Source organism: Helianthus annuus, chromosome 7, assembly GCF_002127325.2.
Source record: "Helianthus annuus cultivar XRQ/B chromosome 7, HanXRQr2.0-SUNRISE, whole genome shotgun sequence".
Taxonomy (NCBI): Eukaryota; Viridiplantae; Streptophyta; class Magnoliopsida; order Asterales; family Asteraceae; genus Helianthus; species Helianthus annuus.
In genome coordinates, this window is record NC_035439.2 from 185641 (window position 1) to 206982 (window position 21342).

At 35.3% G+C, this 21342-nt stretch overlaps 1 pseudogene; it reads left to right on the plus strand.

Moving 5' to 3' along the window:
• Positions 1–349: 349 nt before the first annotated feature.
• LOC110869311 lies at positions 350–19845 on the plus strand (annotated as a pseudogene).
• The last annotated feature ends 1497 nt before the right edge of the window (positions 19846–21342 follow it).

Below are 21342 nucleotides of genomic sequence, written 5' to 3' on the forward strand. Positions count from 1 at the left end.
TGTTGGCAAACTATGAAATAAATAACTTGATTTTTTTTCTCAGGGGGAACAAAAAATTATTTGATGGTGTTATGAAAAGTTGTTCTAGCTATCTCAGGGAGGAGGAATACCAGGAGGGTGACGAGGAGGGTCATTCGGAGGGTGGCAAGGAGGGTCAATCGGAGGGTGAAGAGGATGGTCAAACGGAGAGTCACGAGGATGGTCAATCAGAGGGTGGCAAGGAGGGTCAATTATTGATTTAAAATAAAATTTATGAAGTTAACCACCACATGGCGTTATCAGAGATCATTCCAATTCGTTTGCACTTTTAACACCGGACCAAATTAACCGGCGATTTTGTTGAACATCAATGGATTCAGACGTAACCATGGATGGTCCTTCTCCATCATCTTTGTCAAAGAAACTGAAGCGTTTCGAAATCAAGAAGTGGAACACCGTCGTTCTTCATCTGTTTATACTTTAATTGATGCAGATATTGTGGTGGACATCATATTATGGATATATGTGAGTGTCTTGTGATTGACTAATTGGTTAAATTGTTGGATGTAGTCTTATGTGTTTTGATTATTCAGGTATTGAGTGTTAAGCTAATCAGGCTAGCGCTACTGGTGAAGAGTGTACTGTTGCTTGGGGTAAGCTCTTGGTATTAAACCCTAATTTTGATTATTTAATTTTGTCTTTGTAGTTGTGTTAGTTTGAATTTGTTATGATATTGTAAAAATGTGATGCTATCGGTTTATTGGCAAGGTGTCTTTACCCTTTGCCCTAAGGCTTCTGGATGACTTTTTTTTCCTAGACCAATTTTATGACTTATCGTAAATTCTTTTCTCAGATTTTTAGTAATGAGTTTAATATAGTAACAATCTGTGGCCCGAGGATGTGTTAAAAGTATTCAGAGCCGCAAAAGCGCACATGCATTATGGTTTTTTTTTTTTAATCGCTAAATCTGGGCACATTTATAACGCACTTTAAGTTTGAGGCGCTGCACTATTCGTGAGAGTCACTTTTGAGCTTAGGTATTCATGAACAGACAAGTGATAATCTTTTGATACACAATCAACACAGAATTCTCACAAAGTGATATAGAGAACAAATCTCCTGAATGAAAACCACTCAATTTCTGATAAATAAAACTGCAGATACAAAGGGAAATAAATAACAGAACAGAGCATGAAATTAGGGCCACTACACCACTACTACCCAACGTTCTAATCCTACAAAACTTGACTGAGTAACTTTGACCAACTCCTACTAACTATTAATCAAAATAAAATAAAAACAACTAAATGAAGCATGACCACTGCACGTGCATAAAAGTGAAGTTGTATCCCTTTTTTTAACACTCCCTCTCAATCTTCACTTGAAACACACCTATTCTTGCTGCAAAACTCCAGAAGCTTGAACTTTGAAAGACACTTCGTGAACTTATCAGCCGCTTGATTATTAGTGTCAACCCACTTCATCTCAATCTCACCTTTTAAAACCTTTTCTCTGATGAAATGATAATGAACTTCGATATGTTTTGTCCGAGCATGAAATACTGGATTTTCAGCAAACTTTATGGCTGATTGATTGTTGCACAGAAGCAATCTTACCAAACCATGCTCTAGGTCATTGTTTCAACCCGTAAATCGCCTTCTTTAACCTGCACACATAATCTTGGTGTTCTTTGCTTACAAACCCACTTGCTTGGTCCATGAAAATCACATGATCAAGCTCTCCATAGAGGAAAGCATTGTGGACATCCATCTGAGTCAAAGTCCACCCTTTACTAATAGCAATAGCCAACAAAACACGAACAGTTGTTAGCTTGGCCACAGGGCTGAATGTGTCTTCGAAATTGACACCATACTCTTGTGAGAAACCGCGAGCTACAAGCCTCGCTTTGAACCGTTCTAATTAATCACTTCATACATAGTTGTTGGTTCGCCATTTAGGTACCAAACAAACACACATATCGAATATAATTACAAATTCATTGATGACAGATGTTACAAAAGAATGAATTACGGGCCATTCTTCATGATCAACTTCATACATAGTTGTTGGTTCACACATTTGCATAATTCACTTTGTTTGCGGTGAACTCTTACATTTATTTATTTCCTCTGCAACCTACTTATGAAATATTACTTGCAGTATTTAATTGTTACCATAAAATGGAAAGAAGACAGAGCAGAGGGAAAAGGCTCAATTCATTTCAATTGATAACTACCAACTGTCACCTTAACGGCTATTTAACAGACAATCCGTTACAACTTTCCAATCAGCTATCTAAACCCTCAAACTATACAACTATTACACAAACAGTCCCTGAGACTTATTATTGTTATTAACTATCAAAACATAATGACATAAATGGCCCTTCTAATCTTTATTCATGACAATACTCCCCCTTAAGCATTCTTGACCTCAAGAATCAACAGAAAACTCAGGGTATTTCAGCATAAACTCATCAGCCACCATCCATGAAGCATCATGAAGAGGATGATTCTTCCACTGGATAAGAAACTTAACAACTGCCCTATTGCCCTGCTTTGCCAGCTTTCTGTCCAAAATCTTGAATGGTTACAGCCCATTACTAGCCACTTCAGGAATTTGATGGACCACCTCAAGAGGTCCCCCAGCCTTCTTCAACAAAGAAACATGAAATGTTGAATGAGTTTGAGATCCAGGAGGAAGGTCTAACTTATAAGCAGCTGGTCCCACTTTAGCTATTATAAGAAAAGGTCCATAGTATTTTGGGGACAGTTTTGAATACTTGTGAGTTCTTAAAGTGGTCTGAACATATGGATGTAACTTGAGATACACCCATTCACCCACATCAAATGATCTTTCAGACCTATGTTGATCTGCAAATTGCTTCATTCGATTCTTGGCTTTGAAAAGAGCTTGTTTGAGTGTGTCCACCATTGTTTCCCTTGCTGTAAAAAATTCTTCCACAACAGCAACATTAGTATCTAGTGGAATGTGGGGTAAATGGATAGGAGGATCCATTCCAAACAAAGCCTTGTATGGAGACATTTGAATAGCAGAATGCCAAGTAGTGTTGTACCACCATTGTGCTAATGCTAACCATTTAACCCATGTGTGTGGCTCAGTCATTACCATACACCTCAGGTATGTTTCCAAACACCTGTTTAAAACTTTTGTTTGTCCATCCGTTTGTGGATGATAGGCAGTAGATAAAGGTTGGGATATACCTTGCAACCTTAGCAATTGTTTCCAAAACTTACTTAAGAATAGAGCATCCTGTCAAAAACAATAGTTTGTGGACAACCATGAATCTTGAACACATTATCCATGACCACTTGAGCTACTTTCACAGCAGTGTAGGGATGTTTTAATGGCAAAAAATGTCCATATTTAGTAAGTCTATCCACAATGACCAGGATAGAATCATACCCTTGAGAATTGGGCAGACCCCCAATGAAATCCTTTGAGATTGAGATGTCTGAAAAATTAGTGACAGGAGTAGGAAAAGGATTTAGTATCCTAGGATATGCTACTGTTTCATACTTTGCTTTTAAACAAGTGTCACATTTTTTAAAAAACTCCTTAATGTCACTAGTTGCCTTCTTCCAATAAAACATATCTTTAAATCTTTGAAGTGTATTGTGAATACCTGAATGACCAGCTTGTGGTGAGGAATGACAAATGACTAAAGTGTCCTTCCTGGGCTGTTCATCATTTGGAATCCATAACTTGTTCTTCCTTCTAATAAACTTCCTATCCCAAGTATATTTATCAATAGAATCTCCCTGTTGTAACTTCTGAATAAGCTCTTGGGCTGCATTATCTTTCACCAAACTTTCTTTAATTCTGCACAACAAAAGAGGTTCATAACTAGACAAAGCCATCTGAAACAAGGCTGCACCATGAATTCTTGAGAGAGCATCAGCTGCACCATTATCAACTCCTTTTTTGTATACAATAGAATAATCATATCCCATCAATTTGCTGAGCCAAGTATGTTGAAAAGGAGCAGTAATTTTCTGTTCTAATAAGTGCTTAAGACTCTTCTGATCAGTTCTAATAGTGAAATGCTTCAATATTAGATATTGATGCCAATGTTTCACTGCCATAAGAATAGCAAGGAGTTCTTTCTCATACACTGATAAAGAACATTGTCTAGTCGATAAAGCCTTGCTAACAAATGCTACTGGATGTCTATCTTGAATCAACACTGCTCCCAACCCCTTAGATGAGGTATCTGTCTCAATTACAAATTCCTTAGACCAATCAGGCATAGATAAAACAGGTGCATGCATCAATGCCTGTTTTAGCTGATCAAAAGCGTGTTGGGCTGTATTTGACCACTTAAATGCATCTTTTTGTAACAAGGAAGTGAGTGGTTTTGCTATTGCCCCATAAGAAGATATAAACCTTCTATAGTATCCTCTCAAACCCAAAAACCTCTTAATTGTTTGACAATCACAGGAACAGGCCAGTCCCTTATTACTTCTATTTTTGACTGATCAGTGGCCACTCCTTGTGAAATCACATGCCCTAAATACTCTACCTTAGAACCAGCAAAACTACATTTTGATTTTTTTGCTAACAATTGATTCTCTCTAAAAATCAATAATACATCCCTTAAATCTTTTAAATGCTGCTGAAAATCTTTACTGTAAATCAGAATGTCATCAAAGAAAATTAATACCTTTTTTCTCAGCAGTGGCTTGAAAACAGCATTCATGAGCCCTTGAAAAGTTGCAGGGGCATTTGTAAGTCCAAAAGGTAGTACCAGAAACTCTAATAAGCCTTGATGAGTCCTGAAAGCAGTCTTATGGATGTGATCTTTGTGCATTCTTATTTGGTGATAGCCAGACCTTAAGTCCAATTTAGAAAACACCACAGCCCCTCCTAATTCCTCAATTAATTCTTCTATCAAAGGAATAGGAAATCTATTTTTTACTGTATTCTCATTCAACTTTCTATAGTCTACATAAAATCTCCAACTACCTATCTTTTTTCTTGACTAATACTACTGGAGATGCAAAAGAACTTACATTGTCTCTTATGATACCCATGTCCTTCATTTCTTGCACCATTTTCTCAATAATATCTTTTTCACCCACTGGATATCTGTAAGCTCTTTGATTGATTGTTGCCTTCTCATCAATCAATTCAATTTTATGGTCACATTGTCTTGGAGGTGGTAAGGAATGGGTTCTTGAAACACATCCGCAAACTCCTCCAGTAACTCCTCTACTAACTTTTTTTCTAAGATCTCTTTCACCTTAGCCTGGTGTTGAAAAGTTCCTCTGACTGATACTTGAATACTAAATAGTTGAGCCTGAACTTCTTGGCCTTCAGATTCCATCCACAGAACATAAAGACAAGTTCTGATTATTAGTACCCTTCAACTCAAATTTCTGTTCACCAATTTGAAACTGCATTGTAAGACTTTTAAAGTTCCAAACAATGTTATTTAGGTTCTGTAACCACTAGACCCCTAATACCATATCATAGTTCTCTAATGGTAACAAAAACACATCAGACTTGAACCATATACCCTGCATGACCCATTGGAAATCTTTACACAGCTCCACACAGGATAATTTGTTACCATCAGCCACAATCACACAATCACTGATAGGGAAGTAACAGCTTGGGTTGGACACTTCAATTTTAAAGCCAGACTTTTCTTAAGGAAGTTGTGAGTCGAACCTGAATCAATCAGGATATATAAAGTTCTTGAGCCTATAGTTCCCACTATTCTCATAGTGCTAAAGGATGGAACTCCTATTAAAGCATTCAAAGAAATGTGGGGTTCTATTAGAAGTTCATGTACTGACACTACCTCATTAATTGCCTCTTCAGTTTCTTCTATATCCCCAATTAAGATATACAACTGTTTAAACTTACAGTTTTGAGTAGATGTATACTTCTCAGGACACCAAAAGCATTCACCTCTGGCTCTTTTTTCTTCAGCTTCTTTGGTAGACACCTTTCTAATAGGTTTGATCATCTTGTTGGCTGGAGGGGTAGGTAGTAAGGAAAGATTGTTTGTATTAATATAAGAAGAAGTTGATTTATAGGGTGTAATTGCAGTGGAAGTATTATTATTATTGGTTTTCTGAAAAGATGGGGTGTAAGTGTTACTTTTCTTGGTGTCTTTATTCCCGAATAGAGTGTGATACACAACCTCTTGTTGTTTAGCCATAGCAATGGCATCTCTCACTGTTCTTGGTTTAAAAATCTTCATCAAGCATCTTATTTCTGGTTTTAAACCAGCCACAAACAATCCAGCATCATATTCCTCACACAGTTTAACTCTATTCAGCAATGAATCAAAAGCATCACAATACTCTTGTAAAGTACCTGTCTGCTGCAAATTCTTTAATTCCTCAATTGGCTCTTCAGATAATCTTGTTGAAAAGCTTTTGAGAATAGATCTTGAATAATCTTCCCACTCAATTTCTTCCAACTCTCTATCTTGGCTGGAAACATACCCTTGGTGCCACTGTAAAGCCACACCTTCCAGGTTTACAACAGCATATTGCATTTTCAATTGATTTGGAGTCTTATCCATGGTAAAGAAATGATGGCATTTGTACAACCATCCCTCAACATCCTCACCATTAAACTTTGGAAAATCCAGTCTACCCAATCGGACCAATCTCTGATCAACCCTCTGTGATTTTGTGACACACTTCTTTGAGTTCTTTCAACTGGTTACAAACTTCTACCATCTGAATCTGCAAATTCTATACATGGTTGGAGTTTTCTTCAACTAAAGATTGTTGAGATTGAATGGCTTGAGAATTATCTGTAGGATCGTTGTTTGACCCAAACTAGCATATCAGAAGAGTTTTGGATCCGAATCAAAGGCGGAATCAATGAAACGGACGTGGAAACAGCTTGATACTCTTTAACATGTCACTATTATTGATTTGATAGTCCTACAGCATCTGGACACAATTTGGCAGCACTTCGTTACAAAATTCTAATTCCGTGCCAAATGAAACGGGATTACAGGGTATTTATAGACGTTTAATTCCGTGTGGAATTAACAAGTTTAGTTCAAGCGGAATTAGCTAAAGCTAATTCTGTGCGGAATTAACTTGTTAAATCTCAAGCGCAATTAACTCTCGAGCGGAATTACCCTAAAACTCCTAAAACCTACTTTCTCGAACTACGAGCCCTGATCTATCAATTCTATTACATGACATGATACAAGACGAAGTCAACAGACATAGTGCACTAACAGACTCGATGTTGACGATGTCTTCAGCGTCTAATCTTTAGCATGACACATCTTCAGTCTTGATCAGTCTTTTGGCTCTTTCCAAATCGTCTAACATTGTAAGCATCCAACTATCTTTCTTCAAATCCCCAGGCTCCCCCTTTCATCAAGCTTCCGTGCTTTAGGGATCGACACCTTGCTTTCTGGTTACAAGCTCCCCCTTGCTTTGAGCTCGTCTTCAGACTCCCCCTTAGACTCTGCTGTCGGGATCATAGTCTGGTACAATATCTGCAACACTCATACATTTATAAGTAACAATCTTTTGAATTTTCCAGAAATTGTAATCTGGCTCTTTCTGTGACAACCCTCAAATTTACATGTATCTGTACAATTTATTTAATAATAATTTAAGTGCTTGATGACTGTGCTAAATTATTTAGCTGTTTTCTGATTACTGTGTTATACTTACATGTGCGTGTTAGCATACTAGCAGTATGCAGAAAACTTGACTAAATGGTCCTGAATATTTTCCTATGTGTTAGGAATAAATTGTGTTACAAATATGAATAAGACGCCTTGCGGAATAATTAAACACTTTAACAGAACAGTATCCGACCGAACAACCGGACATTACCCGGGACACCAAATATTTGTCTAACACACTGTGTTATTATTTCTTGACTAGTTATGATCCCCGTATATCATAACACCCGCTAAATTTCCCTACAAACTAATATATGGAATATTATATTTGGAAGTAACTAGTATTTACCATCTAGTTGAAATTTTACATCAAGACCCCCTCCCCCCTTTGAAATTTCGGTCATATCCATGGGGGACCCACCATATATTTCTTTTGATCTTGGCTAGATTGTATGTACAAGAATCCCTTATAAATCTTTCTATATCTCTTTAAATCTCTACATAATCTTCTAAGATCACATTTCTTACAACACTCAACATCTCTCTCTCCTCCCTCATGAACCGTCCATCCACCATACTCCACATATTTGAGAAGATTTTATCTTATTTGTTATTGGATTACTTGCTTGTGTAAGTGTCCAAGATATGTGAATGATGATTATAAGTAAGTCTTGAGATCACAACCATCATTCTCTAGATTACACACTCAAACTCCCACTCTCTCTCTCTCTCAATTCGGTTCCTCCATAACCGAAACCCATCACCACCACTTCCAATCATCTATCTCTTCCATTAACAAGTTCATTCTAAGCTTGAAGTTCATCCATGGAAGGTGCAACTTGAAGGACTTTCTAAGGAGCTTGTTCTAGTCTTTTTCACCATCATATTCTCAATAGATTCTACCCTAGCTATAAGTTAGTAGTAAGCTCTCGTTTAACCCTTGATTATCTTACTTTTATGGCTAATATTTGTAGAATGATGTTTATTTCACAAGAACACTAAAAAGGGTTTAACCAAGAAGATGAAACATGATGTACTTGTGTTAGTATGAAGTTGTTTTGATATGTACCGAGTATTTGCTGATTTACTTGTTGATATTGATGTGGGATGTTGTTACGATCACTAAATATGATTAACGGGATCAACCGAACACAAACTAGTAAGCTAGAGACTAAAAACAGAATCTGTCCAAGCTTTACAGCCAACTTCAGTTGGCTGTAACAGGACCATAATTTAACGAAAAATGTATTTTCTGAATCCTAGATTTATGTGTTATAAAATACGGTTCTAATGGCACTGGAATCGTAATTTTTAGACTTCGTTTACTATTTTTAAAGTGTTAATTTGTAACAGCAACTTAAGCTGAATTTTGACAGCAATAAATGGGTGTTATACTTTCAGTCATAACCTGAGTTTTGTGATGAATCGGACTATGAAATTTGTACAGTAGATGACAACCGATGCATATGTAATTACCCCACTGGAATTTCGTAAATCGGACACTCGATGAATTTTTAATAAATTGTTTCGTGGACTGTGGTCAGAAATACACAAATCTGAGTTCAGTCCGGAAAATGAATTTTTATAAAATATTGGTAATTAACCGGAACCCGATATTTTTACACAATAAAATATGGAACGTTTAAGACATCCTGTAAAAATATGGGAATTTTTGGAATAATTTAACTATTTTATTATAAATGTCCGAAAACAGCCGGTTTTGAATATAAATGCTGAATTGAGATAAGTTGTGACTTGCGTGTCTAAATGCCGAGTATGCTATCCGTGAATGATCTAACATGTTATATATGTTATGTGCATTATCGTATGTTTGATTTTGAGGGGGGAATGGATGGGAAACTTAGAGGGCATAAACCGTTAAAGTGATGCATGTTATGTGATAGATACGTGTAGGAACTTTGTGTTCTATTTGAAAGCCACTAAATGACTAACTGGTAAATCATACTAGGACGTGATTGACCGACCTTGACTGTTAGCTATATTGAGAATCTAACCGAGCAAACCGAGGTGAGTTCACACACTTTCTAAGGCATGGGATTCCCGGTGGTTTGGGAATGGGTTAAAGAATTAAAACAGAATCTACATATCTTACTTAGGTAGGATATGTACGGCCATCCTCCTCGGGTAGGATGCCAGTATTAATCCTGCGTATTCTCTTTGGGAGAACTACGTACGTTCGTCCTCCTTGTGTAGGACAACAACCTTAAACTTACTAGACAAAACTCTATCATAAGTCCCTCATTTTATATCGACTTAATATGTACGGACTGTTATGTTCCGTGCTTAGTATTTAAATCCTTATGAACTTATTAAACTTGCGTTTTGAACTTCAACTTATAAACTATGGACTTATGTTTTGGATTTACGCTTAAGCTTCCGCTGTTTAAACTAAACTTAGTTAACTAGCTTTGGTCATCAATCGTATTGTGGTTGATTTCATTTACTTAATTACGTTGTTCAATATGATTGGTGGCTCGATCCTGGTCACGTCACGCCTCCAAGCGGTGGAACTCCGCATGGTGGATTTTGGGGGTGTGACACTTTCAAACTCTCTAATTACTTCCCCTATCTTCAAAAATTTGGCAGTTTCAATGAATCGGATCGGAAACTGGCTCTTTAACAATATAAGCATCCAAATCCCTCACAGTTAATCATCCATGTCCAATTTAATGACCTTGGAGATATCACAAACTGTTTTTGATTTTTGTTAAAAATTTCAAGTTTCAAATTAATGAACTTGTTTTATTTTCAGAAACACAATTAACATATATAGATTTTGAAACTCAGCATTCAAAATATGTTGTCCAAACTAAAGATGAAATCAAAATCTTTTTGGATTTTTCTGAAAATATAAAGCAGTAAAGAAATATTTACAAACATATTTTTGTTTGAGTTCGTGTTAGAGGATCATATCAGTTTCTGACAAGTCACAAGTACCGTTGAGCTTAGTTACAGATTAAGAATTAAACAATTCACTTAGATTGTCGATATACTGATCCACTTAAATTTTTACACAAATTTCAACTGATTCAGGATACGAATTAGGTGTATTAAGAACTTAAACTTATTCATGTGTCCCACCTCTTGAATATACTCCCGTATCCAGATCCCAATATTCAGTCTTACAGGTGAGTATACCTAGATGATATCTGTAAAGGGTTAAATGCAAAACCGTGAGAGCTCAGGTCAGAACTTCCGTTCAGCAGAGAGATGACGGTTCGAATTTTGGTGTGTTCCCTTTAGAGAATCTTTTCTTCAACAGCACATGATTAGCATTTTGCAATGTTTCATCATTTTTTGTACTGAGGGCGATGCTATGTTTCAAGCAAGCAGAAAGTATTATACGGGGACTAGGCCATTGCTTCCGCAAAATCAGAAGTCCCGGGATAATACCCCAGATATCACTGAGTATAAAGACCTAGTATCTCAGAAAGAGGGTTCTTTCAAACAAGATTCCCCACGAAATAAGTAAGTTTATATCCCGAAAAAGTTTACTAAATGTATAAAAACCTATCGGCATATCATCAGTGAGATCGTTTAACACTATATTAGCATTACATTTCTTTAGCGTACTATGATTGTCTACTGATGTACTGTCATTTCCTCTTTTTACACAAAAACTCTTTTTCGAATTTTATCATGTTTTTGACTTTTTCAAATTTTCAAATGTTTTTGTATTTTCTAAAAACTCTTACTCCCCCTAAAATTCAAAACCATTTAAAGAAAATTTGACAAACCGATGTAGATAGCTTTGCCTCGACATCCATTTTTTGTTAAAGTGTACTGAATTACATGAAAAATAGTAAATACCCCCATGATTTACAACACATTGATCTTTTACAATTTGAAAACCGTTTTTCAATCTAGTGAAATTAATCATGTTTGTTCCACCATGAGGGTTTCGGCATATTCAAATAACATATTTTTGTATTTTTGAATATTTGACAAAAATTAAAAACAAACATATTTTTTATTTTTCAAGTTTTTGACAAAATGAAAAACATATTTTTGGTTTTTAATTTTTCAATGTTTAGGGTTTTTTGAAATATGGTTTATTTATGTACAGAAATCAAATAAACTCCCTGTTTCAACCAAACCAGGGTTCAGCAGCCTCCTCCCCTCGTTGTGCCAGGCTGCTCCAACTTTCATTATAACAATCTTCGAATTTGTTGAGCACCTGCACATTTAAACTATTCAATTACTTGAACAATTTAGCCCAGGTCTGTTTGACCTTAGGCATTTCAACACAATATGCATCATTCAGTTTCAGAAATCTTTGTCATTCTGAACAAAGGCTTTTTCAATTTGCACTTCAACTTTTTCATCCATTTTTGAACTCATTGGTTTCTTAACTGACCAAGTTTGACCTTTTGAAGCACCTCTTTTGTAAAAAAGTGAGTCTTTTTGAACATTTTGATTTTGAACAACAACTTTTGATTTCCAAAACTGTTGGGGTTTTGTCATATCAACTGATATTTTCCAACTTTGTTTTATTCTTAATCTGGGTGTGTGAGAATTCCAAGTCTGTCTTGAATCAAACCTGTTCAGATTTGATTTCCAATTTTCATTCGAAGCAAACTTGTTTGTGTTGTACCTCCAAGTTTATTTCGAATCAAATCTGGTTGACCTTTGTTTCACATTCTCAAATTTTTGTTTCTCAACATTTTCAAGCTTCTTTTTCGTCTCAACATCAACAGGTTTTAGATTTTGACACTTGCGTGCAAGATGTCCAATTTGATCACAATTGAAACATGTTCTCTTGGACACATCGTTGACCTGTGGTTGTTGCTTTTTCTTTTGAGCTAAGAACTCGTCATTAGACTGTTGTCTAAATTTTAGTTCTTTCTCTTCTTCTGAAGTTGTTCCATGAACAAAATTCATTTTTGCCTGATAATTTGGCATTTCATTTCTTTTCCAACTTTGTTTCTTCTTATAACCCAACCCAGCCTTCATGTTTTTCTTCTTGAAATCAGTTTTGTTATAAAAAGTTTTGTGACCTTTTCCAGCAAACTTTGGAATTTCAGATTTTTCAATCTCAACCATTTTGAAAACTTTGTCAATCTTTTCTGAAACAACATTCTGAATTGGGAATACAACATCTAAGAATAATTTATCCGATCCAATCATGGTATAAACCAATCCTTTTGAATCATCATTCAAATTTTTCTTGGATTTTGTGTTTTTCAGATATCCATCATGAAAATTACCTTCATTTTCATCCTGTGATTCAGAATTACCTGTTTCAACTGACTCTTCTTTCAACACACTTTCAACGACCTTACCTACCACATCTGAATCACTAGAATCATCAGATTTGGAATAGGTTACGTCAATGTTGTCTGGTAATTGATCTACCATGTTGAAAGCTTTTTCGACCTTTTCACCATCATAAAAGACAAACTTTTCCGGTGGTGGAACTTGATTAAACTCTGAGCCAATACCTTTCTTGTTTTGCTCAGAATCTTTTCCATCCGGTTTTATGTTGAAAATACGTTCAAGCACATATGACGATGCGTGATAACTTTTTAACTTGTTATTATCCTGTTCTAAATCAGCAATCTGACGCTTAAGTTTAGCAACATCCTCAATATAAGAATTTACAAGTTGTTGCTTTATTTCATATTGTCTCTTAAACGTATCAGTTGTTTCAGAACAATATTTCAATCTTGATTGAACAAGTTTCATTTCACTTTTTACTATTTCATATGATCCTTTTGTAATATGGTAAGCTAATTTTATTGAATCATACTCCTTTTTCATTTCCTGACAAACTTTTTCTTTTTTATCACATTTTTCTGTTATTTTTGAAACCTATTCTTTCAAACTTTCATTTTCTTTTTCTAACTTTTTACACTTTTCTGAAAACGTTTCATTATTATCTTATAAAACTTTTTCGTTTTCTAACATTTCTTTGCATTTTTCTTTGAAAATTTCTTCGATTTTGGTGAATTCAAGATCTCCTGTTCTGAACTTTTCATCTTTCTCAGTACAAGCACTGCATGGTTCCATGCACTTCTTGCACTGTTCAACCATTTTTAAGATTTCAGAATCAGAATTTACCTCAGTGATTGGCACTTTGGTGTTTATTGATCAGCATCTTTCTTTTTCTCTTCACCAGCACCAATATCACTCTTCACTTCACCCAAACTTTCTAGCTTCTCCCGAGCTTCTTCAACTTGTTGTTCTTCTGACACAGTCTTTTCTTTTTCAACTACCATCTCTTCCAGCTTTTCTTTCTCAACTACCTTCTCATTTTCTTCTTTAGCAACTTCAATTTTTACTTCTTCAACCTTGACCTCCTCAGCAACCTTCTTCAAATCATCAACCAGATTCTCAATACTCTTCTTCATTCTTTCTTCATTCCTCTTCCTCAGATTTGTTGTCATAGCATATCTGATGATTTTATCCAGCCTTTTTGCATATGTTTTGTCCTTTGCAACATTCGAATAATATTCGCCGGATCGAGGAATTACTAAAAGAACATCATCGTGAACTATGTCACTTCTGGGAACAACTGGTTCACCTTCTTTGTTGACATAACATTCTTGTTTTTTATCCCATCTTTTGTTTCGAACAGCATTTTCATATTCTTCCTCCATCTTTTCTATTTTGCATCCAATAATGAAAATTTCTCTCTCAGTTTTCTCTCTCAAAATCTCTTCTCGAGTTTTCTCTTTTATCTCAGCAACAAAAGCATAATGATCATGTTTTTTTGTGAAGAGTTTCTACATCTTCCTTTGTTCTAATTTTGAATCGATAATCAATACGATCTTCTTCTGGAAGAATGTCACTCCAGTCATAACCTTCATCATCATGGAAAACTGCACAAGCTCTTGACTTTTCTTTTGTACTATTTTCAATCAATTTTGGTTCTTCTTTGCTTCGTTGGTAGATTGCCTTTCGGTAATAACCATCGTTGAAAGGTTGTTCATTATGACTAACTGCAGAATTGTTGCAGTCTCTCTTGAAATGACCTTTTTGCTTACATCTGAAGCAGGTCACTTTGGATTTGTCAAATCCAAGCTTCGTTGACGGACCACCTAATGATTGCTTCTCGGTAATCTCCATGTATCTCTGAGCTCTGCGAATGCAACTAGCCAAACACCGGCGAATATCTATGAGCTCCATCTCTTTTGGATCAATCTGGTCGTAGTCTTCTTTGGTCATTCAGAATTTCCAATTTTGCCTTCAACTAGACCTTCATATGATTCCAGAACTGAAGCAAGAAAGCTCATTTGCTGTTTAGCTGCATTGATGCTCATAGCCGGAGAATTTTTCAACTTAAGAGCAATGTTGCACAATATCTCCTCTGATTCTTCAGAACTGGTTTTTGAAGATGAATGATATCCAGAATTGTAACTTGATGAGCTTGTCTAAGGTTCTTTTGTCCTCTCACCACTGAATGTTGTTTTTGGTGAACTATCAGCTTTCACCGAAGGTAAATTGCCTTTGTAATACAGACCAACATTCTGATGATGCAACGAACTGCTCATCTTGCTTTGCTTTTGCAACTCCAGATCATGACTTTCAATTTTTTCTAACAAAACATCAAGAGAAATTGTATCATATAAAGCATCATTTTTCAATATGAATACAAACGTCTGCCACTGATCAGCTCGTGGTAACGCTTCAATTACTTTGTCAATTATTTCTTCTCTTGTTTTCACAATTCCATACCTTTCAAGTTCAATTTTTAGGTGACAAAAGCGTTCAATCATTTGTCTAACAGTCTCTCCTTTCAAACTATCGAACAAATCAAATCTAATAACGCAATTTTGTTTTTCTTGATTTGTTTAAACCCCCCCCCCCCAGCTTTCACCTGCAAAGCTTCCCACACAGATTTTGAAGACCCATCATGAATTAACAACGAAAAAATATCATCTCGAATCGATTGTTGAATCAAGGCGATCATTTTCTGCTCATATGAGAATCTTCATTTGTCTTCTTCTGTAAAACTTTTGAGCGGGATTACTTCTCCTTTGTCATCAGTAGGTTTATCGTAGCCAAACTCCAAGCAAAACCAACTTTCATGTGCATACGCTTTAGTCTAGTTGATAATCCTTTCTTTCCACCAAATGTAGTCCTCAATGTTTTCAAGTTTAGGTGGTTTAGAGTAAGTTCCATAAAAGTTATCATGTTTAATGTTGTCTTTAATTGATTTTGTTATCGCTTTGGGTGTAACATCTGAAGCTTCCAACGTATCTGAGGTAAACGCATTGTAGAAAGTGTTGTAAAATTCTTCAGCCATGATGAAAATTTCTTGAAACAATGTACCTGGACACAATAACAAACAAACACAATCAGTTTCAACAATATCAAATAACTTGAAACAGACCGACACTCGGTTGACGAGAAATGATCTTGACACGAAAAACTGACTTTCAAACGGAATAATGATTTCAAGCGGAATCACTTTGGTGCGAAATTACTTTGGTGCGGAATCAGATTTCAAATGGAATTCCTGAATGACACTTCAAACGAAATTAAAACTTCAAACGGAATAAGGACTTTCAAACGAAATCACTTGTTTCAAACGAAATCTTCAAACGGAATTACCCCTTTGAAGCGGAATAACTGATTCCGTGTGAACCTTTTAAATAGAATTACACTTTTTAAGCAGAATTAGGTGTAATTCAAACGAAATTAGTAATTTCGTTTAAAACTGTCTCAACTTTTCAAGCGGAATTAAGCTGTTCGTTCAAACAGAATTAGGTTTTTGATCCATTTTAGTCATTTTTAATCCGAATTTTGATCTGATTCTCTCAAGGCTTTGTTAAAACACAATTTCGCATGTAATGTGTGAAATTCAGTCCATTTTGACCATTAAATCTAGTTCAATTTAGAAAAGAAGGTGTAGAAGTATCAAATTCTGATGAAATCAAGCTGAATTTTGTAGAACTCCTCCTCCTGTGCTCTGATACCACTTGTAGGATCGTTGTTTGACCCAAACGAGCCAATCAGAAGAGTTTTGGATTCGAATCAAAGGTGGAATCAATGAAACGGACGTGGAAACAGCCTGATACTCTTTAATATGTCACTATTATTGATTTGATAGTCTTACAGCACCTGGACACAATTTGGCAGCACTTCGTTACAAAATTCTAATTCCGTGCCAAATGAAACGGGATTATAGGGTATTTATAGACGTTTAATTCCGTGTGGAATTAACAAGTTTAGTTCAAGCGGAATTAGCTAAAGCTAATTCCATGCGGAATTAACTTGTTAAATCTCAAGCGGAATTAACTCTCGAGCGGAATTAACCATTCCAAGCGGAATTAACCATTCCAAGCGGAATTACCAAGATGGTAATTTCAAGCGGAATTACCCTAAAACTCCTAAAACCTACTTTCTCGAACTACGAGCCCTAATCTATCAATTCTATTACATGACATGATACAAGACGAAGTCAACAGACATAGTGTACTAACATTATCTTTAGCTATCTTTTCTACATGATCCATTTCTTGTTGCCTTGTTGTCATTAACAAATTCAATTGGAATAAAAAAAACACAGAATGAATGAAATCGAATTCAACAAAGAAAAATTGAAATGATTAACCGAAAGAAGATTAATCGGAACAGAATTGAACGGAAAGATTAACCGAAAGAAGATTAATCCAGTTAGAAACGAAGCTAATTGATTAATTGAAAGAAGATTAATCTGAGCTGAGCGAACAGGACGAATTTTGATGGTGAATCAGATTGAATGGTGGTTGAACGGTGGTTGACAGTGATTGAACGGTGGCAACGGTGGTTGATCGGAAACAATGGTGGATAAGGAGCTCCGAGAGGATCGAGAGCTCTGATACCAGTTTGTTACGATAAAATGGAAAGAAGACAGAACAGAGGGAAAAGGCTCAATTCATTTCATCGATAACTACCAACTGTCACCTTAACGGCTATTTAACAGACAATCCGTTACAACTTTCCAATCAGCTATCTAAACCCTCAAACTATACAACTTTTACACAAACAGTCCCTGAGACTTACTATTGTTATTAACTATCAAAACATAATGACATAAATGGCCCTTCTAATCTTTATTCATGACAATTAAATGTTTTAATTAATCACTTCGCATTATAGATTATGTTGGGTCTACATATGTTAACACTAATGGTGCTTTTGTCTACAGATCTTCATGTGATCTTCATGTGATGAAGGCACTTTTAGAGAAAGCGCCAGGTATATATCTTAAGATTTATATGAAAGTGGTTTGATGATCTGCTATGTGTATATATGAACAAATTGTATATATGTTCAAATTTGTATGAAAAGTTTTATAAATAGTTCTATATTATGAACATATTTGTATGAAAGTGGTTTGATGATCTGTTGTATGTATATATGTTTAGTATTATGAATAGATTGTGTTTATTTGTATGGAAACTCGGTTCAATTTTATTCAGCACAAAGTAGTTGAGGGGTAAAAATGTCATTTTACACAGTTATTCAGAGGTGCTACCAAACAGCACTTTACTGGTTCAGAGCCTCTTACCCATTCAGACCTCTTATTCATTCAGCACTTTAGATTTTTAATGAGTTTGTCTGCCTAACAATATGCATGTATGCACTATGCACATTAGTAATTGACCAATATGTGTATAGCTACTTAATTTACTAGTTTGCATGCATGCTAGACACTATAATTACATAAGTAGACCACATGTCTGATAAATTAATATTTGAGTTCTATATCCATTAGTATACATATTTTTTTTTTTTTACAAATTACCATATGTCGCTTTTTACATAACACAAAAATGAGACTCAGGGCCCAAAGACTCTTTGCATCTTGGGGCTTCTTGAGCCTTCAACAATTTTGAACTGAACGATACTCTTTGAAACAAGTGTTGTTTTCCCTGAAGCTGCTTTTTAATCACTCCTTGTTTTCCATGAAGCTTTTTAATTACTCCTTGTTTTCATGCTTTAGTGATAATCACACTAAGACGTGTTTGTGAATGCTCTAAAAACTGCTGATGGTTGATTATTTAACAAATAGACTATTTAACAACTTAAGAGTTTCTTATTTTAAGAAGCAGCAGATAATCAGTTCTAATGAGATAAACCGTCCCTAAGTGTCAAGTCATGTTTTACCTGAATAGCCTACACTGTGACCAGATTTAGGGGCCTTAAAAAGAACTCTGAAAAGAGTTATTGTTGATAATTAAGTTAATAAGTTTACATATTACTATTTTACTTCTTCTGATTTTAATAGTTTTTTAGTTGTTTCGACGTATGCTTTCCACCCCAAACTTTTATCATAATTCATACCAAATAATCACTCCTAATAAAAAATATAATTATCTAACTCATATTTCGTACATAGTATGTTCAGTTTCCTTAAACTATACATGTTGACGTATGTAGGGCAGTGGGGGATGGGTTACTGTTTAGGGCTTTCACATATTATTAAGTTACACATGGTTGCTTAAATAATTTAATTCTTCCGTCTCTTAGGCTCACTAGCCTAAAGGATATTAGTACATAAAGTTTGAGCTTGTAAGTTAATTGAGGTTTATATGAGGGTCGAATTCGGCTCAAGCTTGTTTAAGTTGGGGTCATTTCCGACTTTTATAAGTCTGATCCTATCCAAGCGGCTCAGCTTGCTTACACCCCTAAAATATTATATCTTACTGTATGAGTTTTACCAAACTGTACCATCGACTAGTCTTCGATTAATCCCCGATTAATCACTAATCGGAGGTTAACCGATTAGTGGTCGATTAATTGCTAGGCGATCAAGGGCGGTCCTATTCTGGCCAAATTTTGTCCGGACGCCGGCCAAATTTTGACCAAGCCTTATAAATTCCTTTCAATTACTTAAAAAAATGGTCAATGAGGGGTCAAAACATGTCTATTTTAAAAAACTACATATAAAAATGTGTGTGTATATATGTAACTAAAATTAGATATAAAAATCTCAATCCGATTAATTCCGATTAATCCCTATTAATCCCGATTAATCGCTAGTCGGTCACCGCCCGACTAGCGACTAGCGATTCTTACAACACTACGCAGGTGTCTGCAACCATGCGCTCCATCTCCACCGTGTTAGCGTTTGTTGAAAACACGTCAAGCTTGCCCTCTAGGTACACAACTGGTATGTTTTCATCATGATGCTTTTTTAATTATCTTTATAACAAGGTGTTTATTGTTTTTCTTTTGCAGATAATAGCGAATGGGAGTTTCAGAAATATGGTCACTAGAGAATGCTATTGCGCAGGCAGGAAAGAAAGCGGTCACTTTCAGATGGAAGTTTATGAAGCAAGAGAGTTGTTTGTTTTCTTGTATGGTTTAATGTACTTTGATTGATGCAGATATTGTGGTGGACAACTGTACGATTTGTAGAAATCATATTTTGGATCTATGTGAGTGTTTTGTTATTGAATAATTGGTTTAATTGTTGGACATAGTCTGATGTGTTTGATTATGCAGGTAGTGAGTGTCAAGCTAATCATGCTAGCGCTACTAGCGAAGAGTGTATGGTTGCTTGGGGTAAGCTCCTGGTTCCAAGCCCTAATTTTCCGTACACTATTAGTTATAATTTTGTCTTTGTAGTTGTGTTAGTTTGGATTTGTTATGATATTGTAAAACTGTAATGCTGTCGGTTTATTGGCAAGGTGTCTTTACCCTTTGCCCTATGGCTTCTGCCTGTACTGGACGAATTGTTTTCCTAGACCAATTTTATGACTGATCATTAATTGTTTTCTCAGATTTTTAGTAATGAGTTACTATAGTAACAATTTGTGACCTGAGGATGAGTTAAAAATGTTTCAGAGCCGCAAAAGCGCACATGCATTACGGTTTGCTTTTTTTAATCGCTAAATCTCAGCACATTTATAACGCGCTTTGAGTTTGAGGCGCTGCACTATTCGTGAGAGTCACTTTTGAGCTTAGGTGTGTCTTGTGAGTATGGTCTTTTTCGATCTTTTTTAGTTTATTTTGTTTCTTTTTTAAACTGTGACTTGGAAAATAATTATGATTCACATGCAAAACCCTAGATAACTTTAACTAAGCCTTTACTCTTAGATTAGCTTATGTTCTTTGTTGAGAGTTCATGAATCCACATCTCTCCTTCCATTGTCAGGTCTAAGTACTTTTTCTTTTTTCGTTATAACTTACACGTATTGTTCTGTTTTTGAAAAAAAAAATCTGTCTCTTTTTTTCGCTTCTATGTTAGAAACCATGTCGTGTTTTTCTATTATGTATTTATGTTATGTTTGTGACATATTGAACTTATTTATTATAGATTTGTATGTGTCTTAAATTTGAGTTTGTCTATAGCTAACAATATGTATGTAAGCACTATGTATGTTAGTAATTTACTAATTTGTTTGTAGCTACTTAATTTACTAGTTTGCATGCATGCATGCTAGACACTATAATTATATCAATATACCACATGTCTGATAAATTAATATTTGAGTTCTATATCCATTAATGCACACACACGCATATATATATATATATATATAGAGGAATGTTCATTTGAGAAGAAAATTTTATTGAGAAGAAAAAGAATAAAAGGGTACAATTGTAAAACATTAAATAGTTTTTTCTCATCTCATTTATTATTATGTTTGACTAATTAATTAGTCATTAAGACTATAATCCTCCACACTAAATATTTTTGACTACACACATCAAAAGTTATCCTACACATTTCGAAATTTATCCTACACATATTGAAATTTATCCTACAC